Source organism: Lissotriton vulgaris, chromosome 6, assembly GCF_964263255.1.
Source record: "Lissotriton vulgaris chromosome 6, aLisVul1.2, whole genome shotgun sequence".
Classification (NCBI taxonomy): Eukaryota; Metazoa; Chordata; class Amphibia; order Caudata; family Salamandridae; genus Lissotriton; species Lissotriton vulgaris.
Window position 1 is genome coordinate 567,776,696 of NC_141694.1, and position 16,296 is coordinate 567,792,991.

Here is a 16,296-nt window from a genome sequence, read left to right on the forward strand (position 1 = left end):
ACATTTCAGCTTTATTTTTTCACAAAACCTGGAGGAAGAGCCCCAGCCAGAGCAGCGAGAGGTAGGTTGTCGCAGGCTCGTAACGTGCCCTGCGTTGGGCCCCCAACAACAGTTACCACTCTTCTACACGAAGTCCTGAGTTCCGCCAATCCCATGTAATGAAGTGTGACAGAAAGTTTAGTATAGTACATAAAGGTCTCAGTGGTATTGTCACCACAAAAGGGATGCAGCACCAGAAATATTGTTTCCTTTCTTGGATTCAATTGTTGAACACATGTTGGGGGACTGTCACATAAGCCAAAGTCTAAAGGAAAAAGGTCTCTAGACCCTCTCCTCACATTGACTTAACCAGAAGGAGTATGGGTCAATTCTGCCATTGACTTTTATGAGCACACCTAATAAGCATCTCTTCGTAGTAATAAATAGTTTGTTTTCCTAAGCTGTGTCATTCTGAATAACACACCAGACACACTCCAACGACTCAGGGAGACCTTGGAAAGAGATCTAGGAGTCATGGAGATAGTAGACTGAGAGGCAGCCCTAATGCACCCTAGAGAGGTAGCTATCAGGTCTAAGCTGCAGCTAATCCAGCTGAAACTCCTCCACAGAACCTATTATCACAGGAGCCGGTTGTTTTGTATAGGGAGGTCCCCGCACCCTCAATTCCTGCGCTGCAGAGTGGGGGTACCTTATTGAACACTCTATGGCATTGCATCCCCCCCAATCAATAGATACCTGGGCGCCATTGTTAAGTAAATCGAATCCATCCTAGAATTTGTCATCCCCGTTAAGCCGCAATTCATCCTTCTGGGAATTCCCTGCGATGTAGAGATTCTGTATGGCCAATTTCTGTTCGGTCACCTGGGATTTTTGCTTGCAAAAAAAGACCTTGCCTGTTTGTGGCGAGGGGCAAAGGTACTGACCAAGCCACAGTGCATACGGGCATGGGCATATGTATGGAGGTGGAGAGAGTGGTTTATGCGAGTAGGGGGTGCCCCAAAACATTTAACAGAGTGTGGAGCAAATGTAGTGTTGGTAATGGCCCTTTCTGCAGGGTCACCCCCAAACATTTGGCCTTCCTCCTCCTTTTCTCTGATCTTGTGTTTGTTGGCTTTAGGGCTTTGAGCACTTTACCACTGCTAACCAGTGCTAAAGTGCACATGCTCTCTCTCTAGACATGGTGTGATTGAATTATCCACAACTGGAATATTTAATTAACTTATAAGTCCCTTGTAAAGTGCAATACATGTGCCCACGGCTTGAAAATTAAATGCTACTAGTGAGCCTGCAGCACTGATTGGGTCACTCCTCATCAGACAGGCTAGCATGAATCCCATGGCACAGCGAGCAAGGGACCCACGTCTGGGCATAATCATCCCACCTAGGGTGAAAAAAGTGCTGTAGCAACAAATGATGGACGGAATGCTGAGTAAATCAAACATTCACTCACAGTCAAGAGATCTAGGTTAAATCCAATGTTCTTTTGCTTACTACGCCACACCAGTAAGGACCCAGTCGTATGCAAATGGTCTTGACCCTGCTCCTCCTGGGAACAGTCCAGCCCGAACTGCCAAGCTGGGTTCTCACTGGACCTGAAACAAGCTTCTTGAGACCAGTTTAGGGGGTTCATCACTCAGCCAGGCTAGCTTGATTCCAGTGACACAGCGAGCAAGGGACCGACGTCTGGGAATACCCATCCCGTTTAGGTCAAAAAGTGCTGCAGCAACAAATGATGGACAGAATGCCTAGTAAATCAAACATTCATCCCCAGTCAAGCGATCTGGGTTTATCGTTCTTTTGCTCACCAGGTCACCTCAGTTTGGACCCAGCCATATGCAAATCAGTCTAGACCCTGCTCCTCATGGGAACAGTCCAGCCTGAACTGTCAAGCCAGGTCTTCACTGGACTGGAGGTGAGTGGATAAAAAGTTTCAACACTCCCATCCATGTAGTAAAGTAGGATCTGTTTTCATGGTTACCCCCACTTTTAGCTGGTGCTTCCCTGTTCTATGACTAGTATGACTGGGACCCTGCTAAGCAGGACCCCAGTCACTGCGCATTCTCCCTAAATTGGGCAGCGGTAAGTACTTTGGTACCTTCCCAATTGGCTATTGGTGTACCCTTCTAAGTCCCTAGTATATGGTACTAAGGTACCCAGGGCATAGGTACACCAGGGGTCTCCCATGGGCTGCAGCATGTAGTGTGCCAATCATGAGACCACTCAAACTGACTACAGGCCTGCCTTGACAGCCTGTGCAAGCTGGTGCTAGCCCCACTTACGACGGATAGAAGTATTCGTATATCTAAGGTCACTGCACTTAAAACCTACAAGTCACCCTTAAGGTAAGGCTTTCAATCCTGAAGGCAGGGCGCTAGGTTATAAGTGTGAGGGTGCCCTGCACAAGCAGAACAACCAATACAAACCCCGGAGTCGTTTCTCCAGGCTTTATAAGTGCGGTGAGTAATTTTGATACATATAGTGGGCATGCGTTATTATGCGTTGGCTAACTATATATTGGCTGTGCTAAACCTGGGCATGTTTCGTATCGAACATGTTGGAATCATACCCAAGGTGGCTCCTCGGGGAAGCCCCCAGTGCTATTGGTAACAGCCTTAAAGGGTCTGCCAGCAAGCTAGTGCTGCTGTCAACCCCAGATACAATTCGGCCCTCTTGCTGCTCGACTGAGCTCGAGAAGATGAAGGTAGAACACAATAGGTTTCCTGTCACAGGGAGGTGTAACCACTTCCCAGACAGGACTTCGTGTATTGGGCTGGGGTGGGGGGGGCTTGCCAGCGCCACCAGACTACTTTGAAGGGCACATTTGGTGCCCTCCTTGCATACTCTAGTTTGACCCAGTTCGGGAAGCCCTTGGCTCGCACCCTGGCACAAAACTGAACAAAGGACATAGGAGTAGCTTCCCCTCTGTCTAGCCCCTCCTCTGGGAGGTACCTTCGAAATAATCTCAACCCTTTCCCTAGGGTACTTATGGGCTAACCTGTGGGTGGCTCTACAGATTCATCATGGGACAAGATTCAAACCTGAAACCACTTTGGACTTCGCCTGGAACCGAGCCTGCACCAAGTAAGACTCCTGCTGCTCCTGGTCTCGCTGTTCAAGTTTCTTCATCATCTGTGCCTCTGCTTCATCTAGGGTCCTCTCCAAGCCTGTGGGCATCCAGGAAACCCAAAGGAATCTCCCTTAGAGTGAAGGAGTCACTCCCCTGCATCTCCAGGCACCACAACTAAGCTGACCGGTCTGCTGCTCCTGACGTCCTACAGACTCCAAAAGTCTCAGAAACACAGGTGGTGGTTCTGCAATTTCCTCGAAGCCTGACCTGTCCTCTCAGCAAGTTTGAGGTCAGTATCTCTCTTCTGAACCGCTGGAGCAGAACCCCTATGCAGCACGTCAACTTGCAGTTGAGTTGCAAAGGCTTGTTGACTTTGTACTCCAGAGATCTTCGTGCTACAAGAAGCTCCAGTCTCCAGCATCTATTTCTGCCAAGATCTTTGTTCTCACTGCATCCTCTGAACCATGGGCCTGCATCTTTGGTGAGCTGCCCGAGGTCCTCTTGCGACTCCTGTGCCTTTGGCCTGTGGGTCTTCTTGAGGGTCTTCTTAAGCATCAGTGGGCTCCCCAGCTTGCTCAGGGCCTGCTCGGATTCTCCTGCAATTGGTACATCCCTTGCTGGTCCCAAAGTTACACCTTTTTTTGTTTACCACATCTGTTGCTGCTGCCAAGGCTTGTGGTGCTCCCGCCGGACACGAACCCTTGGTTCTTAACTCCAGACGTGGGACAGCTCAAGAACGGCTCCTGGTCTTCCATATCGTCGCATGGTCCCCACAGCTGCAGCGACAAGGTCACCGTCAACAGTCCTGCATCTTCCGTCATCGGCGGCCATTGTTCTTCCATGCCTCCTGGTCACCTCTGAATGGCATAGACTATGTCCCCTCTGTGTGCAGGCTCTCCTCATCAAGAATCCATCCTTGGATTCCACCAGACTCTTCTACCTTTTTTGCTAGCTGCATTTTTTCTGAAGTCTTCCATTGTGGTCTACTGCGGTTTGTGACGTCAATTTACACCTATGCACCCGGCTTCCCTGGTGTAGGTACTCTGGTTCCTGGGGTATGCACGGGTTGGGTAACTCTCCAACCTTTTGTCTTCCTCAGGGTTTCTTCAGGGTCCACTGGGAAGGGTCCTTTTTTTAAACTGCAACCATGACTTTCCTATTGACTTGAATTGAGTATGCAGATGTGTTTCCACTCTACACAGCCTCCGTGCGGTTCCAGAGTACCTACCTCGGGTAGTTCCTTGGGTCCCCACCTCATCCAAGTCTTCTGGTCCAAGTCCCAACTTTGGTCGCAGGTGCATTCCAATTCTTAAGTATATGGTTTGGTCTTCCCCTGGAGACCACTGTGTATTTGTGCTTACTTACCTGTTTACATTTGAAGTATTGAGTGTATTTGTGTTATATCTCCGGGTAGGAGACATACCAAATATGTTAGTGAGTGTGTATAATAAATAGACTTATTTATTTATTTATTTATTTGATTTGTAAAGTGCGCAAATACCTAAAGGTGTCTCGGCGCTGGGGACAACGAGCATGAACCAGACTACATAGTAGCTTATTGAATAAACAGTCATGTTTTTGGCTTATATTTACAATTACACTGTGTGGTTCTTTTTCATTTAACCTACACTTTATGATTAGTTCTGGTAAAACAAGCCGCTTAACACTCCTTCTGGACTAAGCCTGAAGGATGCTCTCCATAGCTATCAAAAGTCAAAAGTTAACTTTGGCCGCCTGCTCCAGCGGTGAGGCCGGGGCCTGGAGTACTTTCACAGCCGGGCTGTAGTGCAACAACATCGGCCAGGAGACAGGCTGGGCCCGGTCGACCGGAGTGGAGGCTTTGTTTCAGCCCGGATTTTGTGGCGATCGTCTTCATTGCTCAGTATCGACGGAGAAGTGAGTCTGCGTGCTGCTGGCTGCGGGTGGGGGCCCCCGTCCCGCGGCCCCGGTTTGCTCCCGCCGGGGTTCGGTGGTTCGGGATCACTGGCCTGCGGCCTTAACTGGGTTGACCGTGGTTGTGAACAAAGACTGGTCACCCTTCGCAATTGCACGTTCGAGATCCCGTCTATCCCCCCGTGGGTGCCGGAATCACCCGGGGAGGTGATAGTGATTGATACCGAACACGAGAATATGGATCGAACGGTGCATGAACCATCGCTACGGCTAATACTGGCAGAACTTTGGGCATTCCGCTCACATGTGGATACTTTGCTGAGCAGGTTGGACTCGCGCCTATCTGAAATTCTCCTGGTGGAACCGGGCCCGGCCTTATTGTTGAAACGGAATTCTACAGCCATTCAAAACGCGGCCATTTTGACTCCATGCGAGGGCCCCGTGAAGAAACGAGTAATGGAATCATCGGATGGTGTCCTGGTAGACGGTGTTCCCGAGGATGGTATGGTATTGCTGAACTTTTCACTATTGCCGGCTTTGGAGATATCGTCAGGCGTACCCCTTCCGGAGACTTTTGTCTTTGACTTTCCATCTCTTTTGTGGTCATCTTCTCCTTCCCTGGCGAAGCTACGACTCCTGTTCAAGACACATTGGGACTATTCATCTTGGAGGGAGAGTTCGTCTGCATCCACGGTTCTTGAGGACTCACTGCCTGCTGGTAGCCATAGGCTGATTCTTGCTGACTCTTCTCTTCTTTATTGCTTCTTTGTGTGCCTCTGGGTCTCGCTGGAAGGGGTTCGTGTTTTTGTTCGGAAGGGCCATGGTTAAGATCGGCTGGATCGGGATGGGTTGGCATGGCTTTTACAAGTGTTGGACCTGCAACTGTTTGCTCTACTAGGCTGGGCGGTGACTCACGGTACCCTCTAATTTCTCTACATTGCTGTCATAAGGTTATCTTTTGCTGATAGGGGGTGGCTGTTTCAGGCGGGGGGTCTAAAGGGGCTGGGAGCCCACATGGATAGGCCCTCCTTCACTCTTCTTTTCCCTACCTTTGGCGTTTTAGTTGTTAGGGGCGACAGGCACGCTGCTAGTGGGGTTAGGCTGTAGCCATTTGCAGGGGTGCAGGGTGGGGGGCTGAATGGGGGGGGGGGGTTATTTTGCCTTTTTTATTTTCTATGGCCTTTCTTCTTTCTCTTTCTTTTTTGTAGGGTCAGTATAACTACGAATCATTCGGATTCTTATCGTATGCTTGTACTTCGTGCTTTCACTTTCATGATATCTTGATTTGTGGGTGGGCAGGCCTTGAGTATTGGCGCACCATGGAAATATATATTGAGAGCGGGTGGCCTGTGCTCTCCTGAGACTCCAGAGCGGGGGCCTCAATTGATTGGCCTGGCCGGTGCTGCGGACCCCGGACCGGCGGGTGAGATCTGGTTGCCGGTTTGGGTGGACCACCTCATCTGCACACTCCAGGACCGGAGGGAGGCGGTGCGGCCAGGAGTGCGGGACAGACGGCTGTGCCCCCCCTGGGAGGCGGCAGTGGCCGTGAGTGACTGTGTTGGCCGGGAGGTGCCGCGTGAGCACGGGCGCGGGCTGTTGGGCGGCCCTTGAGAGACGGCGGCCATTTTCGATGCCCCGGGCTGTTGGCTCTGATCCGGGCGGCGCACCGATTGGACCTGGCTGAGCGTGGGGAGCGGCGCTGCTGCTCCTCCACAACGTTGCTGTGGGCCCCTGTCCTGGCGGATTGAAGGTGGTGTTTGCGGGGAGCGGATGGCGCAGTAGTATTGCCGGAGGGGACGGCGGCCTTCTTCTTAACGCCGTGGACAGTTTGCTGCGCCACCGTGGACGCTGAAGGGCAACTCGACTTTGCCACGTGAGTGAGACATTTGCTGTGGGGAAGAGACCTGATCTGGGGCCCTCCCTATTGGCTCGCCCGCTCCTTGGTTGGCCGTTGTGCGTTGGTGTTGGTGTGTGGGGCTCAGCCGCCTACTATATCCCTTGCGGCCACAATGACTCGGGGCGGCCCTACTAAGGAAAGGACTCTGGACAAGTTTACGGAGTGGGCCAGGCGGCAGTGGAGGGCCGCAGACCTCTGTGCTGGAAAACGCATCGTTATTGGCGGCCATCACACAATCGAGGTATGTGCTTGATGCCAAGATTGGGGCCGTTGGCTCCGACGTGATGCTGCTCCGACAAGATTTGAGGAATGCAGTGGAGAGAATCACTGGCCGGAGACGGTATACCCGAGGTAGAAGACGATGTGTCTGTGCTCAAGAAGAAAGTACACACATATTTTATTGCTGTGCCACATTTTTGCTTTTTCTATTTTCTGATGGTTTTCTGACTTTTGTTTTTAATAAAATTGTATCTGAATTGTTCTATATTGTATATAGATACAAGTCTTTTTTAATGATGTATGTATCTTATAATGTGTCTATTTTTAAATTAAAATTGTGACGATAAAAAGCAGAATCTCATTTGTTAATGTTTTGATTCCCCTATTTCTATCATTGTATTGACAAGATAATACAATTGCCTAGGTTGTTATTTTTCATACACTCAAGAAGAAAGTAGCCACCATGGAAAAGACACAGAAGGGCCTCGCCATGAGGATCGAAGATGCTGAAGGGCGCGCTCTGCGGAACAACCTGCATTTTGTGGGATTTCCGTAGGGATGCGAGGGCAACAATGCGGAGCGCTTTTTGGCCCAGTGGCTGGAAAGCTGGCTTCCCTCGGACGCTATATCCCGTTGTTTTGTGGTGGAGCGGGCCCACCGGGCTCTTATTCAGAAGCCCCCTACCGGAGCGCGCCCACGACCCCTTATTGCTAGATTCTTGAACTACGCCGACCGAGACACTATCTTGCAACAGGCGAGGGCGCAGGAATCTCTTATTGTTATGTTATGTGTATTTGTTATTGTTATGTGTATTTATAAAGCGCAACATTCATCCAACCAGGATATCACGGCGCTGCAATATTGAGCAGTAAACCATGGGCAATTCACCAGAGACCACTGATTATTCTGATATAGGGAATAATGCAGTTTTTAATTTTTTCTTAAAGATGGGGTAACAGTCCGTAAGTCGGAGGTTGATGGGCAGATCATTCCAACATTTGGCCGCAATGTGCGAAAATGCGCGTCCGCCCATCCTGGATAACTTGATCCGTGAGGTGGCTGCTTTGGCTGAGGTTTGTGAACGTAAGTTCCGCGCTGGAGCATAGAACTTAATTCTATTCCGCAGAATGTAAGGGCCAATATTATGTAAAGTTTTATGGGCAATGCATAACATTTTGAAAAGAGGCTCTTTGTCTCATAGGCAGCCAGTGTAAGGCTCTCAAGCAGTTGGTGGCTGAATCATACTTTCTTTTGTTGCAGACAGTCTTAGCTGCAGCATTCTGGACCAATTGTAGTTTTGAAAATAAATAGTCCGACATACCAACCAATAGCGAATTTCCATAGTCCAGCCTGCTAACTAGTAGCGACTGGACTAGGATCTGTCTGCATTCCAGTGGAATCCAGGGAAAGACCCGTTTCAACATTTTTAGTATGGCAAATCCTTTGCCACATATTGTGGTGACATGGCTTTTCATCGATAGAGTAGTGTCCATCTGGATTCCCAAGTTTCTAGCAGACGAGGTTGGATTTGGTGGAGTGCCTAAGGTATTTGGCCACCAAGAGTTATCCCAAAGCTGTTTTGCTCCGCCGAAAAGGAGAATTTCTGACTTGTCAGCATTTAGTTTCAAATAGTGGCCATGCATCCAATTGGATAGCTCTGACAAGCAGTTTTGCAGTCTATTTTTGGCGTCATTTGCACCATTTACGGTTACCATCAGCTGAGTATCATCAGCGTAAGAGCAGATATTTATGCCCCATTTCTTGCCAATCGACGCCAATGAGGAAACATATACATTGAACAGTGTTGGGCTCAATGTTGCTCCTTGAGGCACCCCATATTTGATCTTCCGAGGAGTAGAGGTAAAGTTGCCTAAACAGATGGACTGGGATCTATTTGATAGAAAAGACTCCAGCCAATTCAGGGCTTTACCTTGTATTCCTTTTGCGGCTAGCATGTGTATTAGCAGTTTGTGGGACACGGTATCAAACGCCGCTGATAATGCCACCATTCTCATTTTCCCAGACTACACACGCCTAGTGCAGCAGCAGCGTCAATCCTTCCTTGCTGCCAAGGCCCGCTTTCGGGCCTCAATATCCAGTATGCCTTGTTGTACCCGGCACCGCTGCGTGTCATCTTTCAGTCCTGCACGCTGTTCTTAGATTCCCCCCGAGGAGGTCTTCCAGTGGACAGATGAAACAGTGAAACTCCGCGTCACTACTGCCCCAGGGGGGAGAATCGAATTAATCATAGAGTGGAATGGCCCGGGGGGCCTCCGAAGTCAGCAGCGCCGCCGCAGGAGATCGCATTCTGGCCGGGACTCGAGGTCGGGCTCAGTGCGGCGTCAGGGGAGTCCTGCGCCGGATCGACAGTGGCAAGAGGGGACTTGAATGATTGAACATTCGCCTGGGACATTGCTGATGGACACTATGGACGCTCAGGTGCTCAGGTATCGTGGGCTGGTTACCTGCCCTAGTTGAGGGGGGGTTGGGGGAGTGGGGTCCTGTTCTTATGGGATGCCAATTGTTAATCCATTGGAGGGGGTGGTCCAGGGTCCCCCGTTGGGGTCCTGGCCGTGGCCTGGCCGCGACAGGTGCTTCCATGTTTGGGAGGTGCAGGGTGGGGGGTGAGGGGCTGGGGGGCTGGGGGTGGGGTTGAGGGAGGTGGTTTGCACTAGCCATGTTGTTGCTTGTTGGGTGCATACGGTATAGACTGGGTCATCAGGTCATTTGTCATTTATGTAATGTTTTGGTCTTATGTCTGCGCGGGGTAGAGAGGGCGGGGCGGATGTCCTACTCTTTCAGGAAACACATTTGCTGGGCACGAAGAGACTGTGCCTCCAACGGTTTGGGTACACACAGACATACCATTCAGGCTTCACAAGGGGCTCGAGGGGGGCGGCCATCCTGATTCACCGCAGGATTTCCTACATACATGGGCGACTTTGGACAGACACACAGGGCAGATATGACTTCGTGCAGGGTAGGATAGGGGGTGACATAGTGACCCTGGGTAGCGCCTACACCCCACCACCTTTACAGTGGCCCCTGGTTGAGAAGCGCGTGTCCCTCTGGGGCGATATGCCCGATACCCTCTCCGTATTGGGCGGGACTGGAATGATGTGATGGACTTGAGCGGTGACAGGTGGCGTGGTGGGGCAGCCGCTGGGAGGGGTGTTGCAGGAGGTTCTGCCACCAAGCTGCACGCCCTGGCGACAGGACTGGACTGGACAGAAACATGGCGTTACATGCATGGCTCGGGGAGGGAATACACATATTTCTCTGCTGTACATGACTCGTTCTCTAGACTCTATTGTATATTTGTTCCACGGGGACTGACCTCTAGAATTATGTTGGGGACATCCTACCGAGAGGCTTGTCTGATCACTCACCGGTAGCCCTCAATATAGGTCTGGCCAGGCAGCCATTTAGATGGCGTTTTTCGGGATGGCACCTGACGCAGGAAAACTATAGGGCTCACATGGCCATGGAATTGGATCGATATCTAGAGTCCAATGTAGGCTCGGTTGACTGTCAGACTAGCATATGGGAGGCCCTCAAACCCACTATGCGGGGCGTGGATATTTCTTGGTGCGCGGCTGCCCGCAGGGAGCGGCGGAAAGAACTTGTGCGGCGTGAGGCGGAGCTAGAGGGTCTAGAGCGCAGTTGTCGGGAAGAGGATGAGGGCCCTAGAAGGAGACAACTGCTCCTGGTCCAGCAACAATATGCTGCAGTGCTGATGGACGAGGCGCGACAGGCTTGGCTGGCTACTTGTAGTCAGGTGTACCAGTGGGGAGACAAATCGTGTAAAATGCTACACCGCCTATGTCAGGGCACGCTGCATACCCAGCTGCTGTCTCGGATAGTGGACCCTGGGGGCGGGCCTGTACTCGAACTCCCAGCGATTGCGGAGAGCTTTGCTCTCTACTACGAGGAGCTATACGCGCCGCAGGAGTACTTGCCAGCTGATATGGTCCAGCGATTTATTGATGACCTCCTCCTATGGGCAGTGTCTGACCAAGTGCGGGATTTGCTGGATAGACCGCTGACCGATGATGATAGGTACGGCTCTGGGTGAGCTGCATCTCGTTAAGGCGCCGGGACCAAACGGTTTCCCCTGCAAATTTTTTCGTCTGTTTTTCGTTCAGTTGGGCCCACGGCTCCAGCCGGTGATAGAGGAGGCGCATGAGGGGGGAGCGCTCCTGGCAGATTGGCATCATGCGGAAGTGGTGGTCTTTTTGAAGCCGGGCCAGCCCCCAGAGAGTCACTCGTCCTACCGTCTGATATCGTTGTTAAAGACCGAAGCTAAGGTCTTCGCCAAGGTCCTAGCCAATCGCCTTAACATCACAGAGCTGGTCCACTCGGATCAGGCGGGCTTTATGCACCAGAGGGCTACCCGCCATAATATCCGGCGCACTCATGTTGCGGTCTCCACATGGAGGACCCTGGGGGAGCCGGCGGCGTTATTCCTTGCTGATATGGACCACGCCTTTGACTCCCTGAGCTGGGTCTACCGGTTTGCTCCATTACAACGCCTCAACCTAGGTCCGCGCTTTTTGGCGTATGTACAGCTACTATACACGGACCTTACTGCCTCAGTGCGTGTCGGGGGGGGATATCGCACCCCTTCGCGGTTCGTCGGGGGACGCGTCAGGGTTGCCCCCTGCCCCCTTACTTGTTCGCGCTCGCTATGGAGCCTCTCGCGGCGTGGGTGCGCATAGATGCCCAGGTTAAGGGATTCTGATGGTCAGTGGACCTTGCGGACAAAATAGCGTTCTACGCCGATGATGTGTCGTTTTTTCTTACTGACTTAGATAGCTGCTGCGTATTCTTCAAATATTTGGTGAAACCTCGGACCTTTATATGAACCCTGTAAAGTCAACACTGTGGGTACTGGGTGGGCGGGGACGGGTCGGGGAGTAGGCCTAGTGAAATACTTGGGGGTATACCTGTCGGAGGAGGCAGTGGCCTCCCGGGAGCGCAACTAATTCCCTGTCTGGGATCGTACGCGTGAGGGCATGAAGGTCTGGTCCCGCATGCCATTGACCATTTATGGTAGATCAGCCATCTTTAATCTTTAAGATGGTGGCCCTCCCTCGTATAGTGTATCAGCTACAAAACTACCCCTATCGGATTCCACCGCGCTGGTTCCAATTGGTCAACTCGGCGCTGAGTGGGTTCTTGTGGGAGGGTGGGATCGCGCCCGTGGCATTGTTGACCTGTTTCCGCTCCACATACATGGGCGGACTGGCCACGTCTGACGTTCTTTCATATTATCAGGCTGCGTATCTACTCATCCTGAACGACTGGTGGTACAGGGACAGGGGGGGACCCTGCATCTGCGGTTGAAGGATTTCTCATGGGTTCGGCTTCAGTCCATACGCTGTTTTATTCGGCCGCACTCCGGCGCTGCCTTCCCTCGGCCACTCAGGTGATATTCTATGTCTGGAGGCAGACGCTGCGCCGAATGGGTTGGTGGAACGTGCTTACCCAGGAAACCCCTTTGTGGCACAATGGTCGCCTGCCTCACCTGTCTGCGCTCCCGTGCTTCCGGGACTGGGACGCTATCGGTATCTCCTCACTGGGAGATGTGATGTCCGGTTGCTCCTTGAAGTCGTTCCAAGACTTGCAAGAGGAGTTCGGGATGCCCCGTTCCCAATTTTTTAAATATCTCCAATTTCGTCACGCCCTGACGCCCTATTTGGCTGCCTTGGAACAGCTCCCTGACTTTAGCCCGCTGGAGGCTAAATTATTTATGGGCGAGTTACCAGACAAGAAACTCTCGCTCATCTATTAGACACTGGTCCACCACTGTTCATTTGACTTATCTAGGCTTAAGACTACATGGGAGGAGGACGTTGGGGACCTAGAGGAGGAGGACTGGAACGAGGCCCTGGCAAGTCCGCGGACGGCCGCACGATCCACTCACCTGAGCCTGATCCAATTCAAATATTTACATCGCACATACTTCACACGGCAGCGCCTGTGGTGGGCGGGAATGGTGGGCTCCCCAGAATGCCTTAGGTGTGGCTCAGAGGTTGGCACACTCTTACATACTGTCAGGAGCTGTTCAGCACTGCAGAGGTTTTGGGAAGGGGTTTTCCGGGGACTGTCGGAGGTGCTGGCTTGGGTGCTTCCTCGGGATCCCAGGCTGGCGTTGCTACATATCATGGAGGTGATTGGGGGTCACAGGTATAAACGTCACTTGTTGTCACTTTGCCTCACATTGGCCAAACGAGACATTGCACGCGCCTGCAAGGCGCACCAGCCCCCGCCTCTGGCTGCCTGGAGGAATGGTATGGACTTTTGTATGGGTCTGGAGCAGCCTGTGTTCTTGGCCAGGGGCTGCCCAGGCAAGCATTTTAAGATTTGGAAAAGGTGGGCTGATTATCGAGGGCTAGACGTGGACCCTCCGCCCAATGGAACCGTACTCCCGTCACCTTAACGCTCATTCGTTACTATTGTGCTGTGTCCTGGCTCGACTCCGTATGTTTTCTGTACGATTATGTCTATCAAAAGTTTGTCAATTGTATTTTTGATATGTCATTGTTTACAGTAGTCTCCGGTGTCCGGGGCAATGCATAATGTGTGTCCAGACAAATAAAATCTGTTTTAAAAAAAAAAAAAGGACCCCTTAATATGGAAAAGCCGGGACGTTTACTAATTCTAGCTCCTTGCAATAGAATTTGGCCTTCATTGCCCTCCTTGAACCTATGGACATGGCCTGTGACTTTTTAAAATTAGTAATTAAGTCCAAGGCCTCCATAAAATCTGGGGGCGCTAGGTGGCGCACGACCAAGATGGCCGCAAGCCTGTGAGGCTCCTGCCCAGCCGAGCCGGAAAACATTCACAATGCCCATCCTGAATTGATTTTATATGTAGTAAGTCACGACATGTGAAACCTGTTCTCCTGCTGTTTCTGGCGATACTACATTTGCAGGGGCTGCCTGAAAGGTGACGGACGAAAAGCCTACTAAAGCAGAGTGTGGCGGGCACTGGGCTGCTCGTGGTGCTGCGCCGGGGAATGCCTGCCTAAGAAACGCAGAGGCTGTGCAGGCCTCCGAGCCGGAGGCGTGGAGAGCTGAATGCAGTGGGACGCTGCCTACCCAGTGCATAGACGGCATGAAGCAACTGCCACCGCCTCTTGCTGTGAGTTTCTGCTGCTGTGACACTCTTCGCTGGACCCCATTAATCCGTGACGTGGGAGATAGCGGAGGTGAGGGAGAAGGCCACGACAAATCAGAAGCATTTGGTGCGGCTGCCCGGCTTCGTGGGACACCTGGGGGCCTCGCGGCATTACTGATTCATACTTCTACTCTGGAGCGCTGCCTGACATACTTCCCTCCTCGGATGAGCGCCCGGTGGCTTGGGCCGGAGAATACTCTGCGCAGCATTGTAGAAAGGTAACCGCCATTTTGCTGGGCCTTATTAACCTGCGACGCAGGAGATGGGGATGGCGGGGGAGACGGCTGCGACCCATCGGAAGCATCTAAAGCGGCCGCCCGACTTTGTGGGAGACCTGGGGGCCATGCTGCACAATTGATCCGCACTTCTTCTAATCCGGGTCGCTGTCCGACTCACCGCCCCCGGGATGTGCGCCCTGCGGCCTGTGCCGTGCAATTTTGCCTGCACAGCATTATCGCAAGGCGATCGCCATTTTGCTGGATCTCCAGGCTGCCGTGCAGGGGTACGCCGCCACGGGGTATTCCACACGCTGCCTGTGAGGACAGATGCCTCAATACCACACGCCCCATAACAGTGACCGGGAGAGACTTTTTCACTCTATCTCTGCCCAAGGCATATCCAAGATTTTACGGACGCTGGCGGAGGCGGCAATTTTGGGGGTGATGAACGAGGCTCCATGACTGTACGGGGTAATGCTGCTTGCTACTGTGGAAGGGATCGCATGAGTGTTGACACGCCCGGAGCTCTTAAACTTGCATGAGGTGATTAGTGCCATATGTGTTGAACTCGTCCAGTACTGCCCTTGGTGCATATAATTATAACTGCTGGGACATAGATTTGACCACGTCACAGATGGACAAATTACTAAAAGTAATTGCGGTTAAAAACGAGGACTTGGAGGCAAGCTCTCAAAGAAATAATGTTAGAATCCTTGGCCTGGTGGAGTCCGCGAACACAGGACGCATGGAGGACTTCATCGAGAAATTGGTAGTGGACTTATTTTGCAGAGAATCTTTTTCGGTGCACCGGGCACATAGGTCCCTGGCGGCTCGTCCGCCCCCGGGGGCACTGCCGCAGCCTGTGATAGGTCGTTTCTTAAACTACCGCAACAGGGATACGGTGCTGCGTCTTGCCCGAGAAAAGAAACAGGTGCATTATGAGAACACAACCTTAGCATTCTTCCCAGACTTCACGCAACTAGTGTAGGAAGCCAGGTGGAAATTTGCCACTGTCAAGAAAAAATTGCAGGCGCACAAATACCTTATGCCATGTTGTACCCGGCGAAACTAACGATAACCCATCATGGATCGCAGCACTTCTTTTCAAATCCACAACTACCTTCAACGCCACCGCCGATCGGCTACTGCAGAATCAGAAGTTCGGGATCGCTCTAGGTCCCTGTCACCGATGTAACTGGCATCGCTATCTGCTGGAACTTTCTTTGATGCTATGTTCGTGACGAACTGAATCACGCTGGTGTGGTGATGCATGTATATATTACCTGTTTAATATAAAGTCTGGCTTGGCTACTTACCTCTGTCCCACCGCAACTGCCAGCCTACTGTTGGTGTAGTGGGGGGGGGGGGGTGAGAGTATGGAGGGAAGAGGGCGGGTCGGGTGCCCCTGGCATGTTCCCGTGAGGGCGATCCCCCAGCAGTTACACCATGTTGCGTTTTCGGTTGGGGGGGGGGGGGTTCTGTACCTTGCAAGTTGGGGAAGCTGGTGTGGGTGGGGGTGATTTTTTGTCAATGACCGGCTTACAGCTTGTCCAGCCCAATGAGAGCAGTATTACATGGGTATATACTGAATGTTACGCTTGATACGATGACTGAAGACACACGACAACATAAATAGTATTTTAGTGGCGTTGTGGAACATACGTGGTATCAACAACCCTAGGAAAAAACAACAGATTCTGGGTTACCTTGATAGGCATCACATCACAGCAGCTATGTTACATGAGACACACTTTAGCCCCAGCACCACTCCTCAGTTCGCCTCGATGTGGGTCTCGCACCGCAGTTTCGCATCATACTCC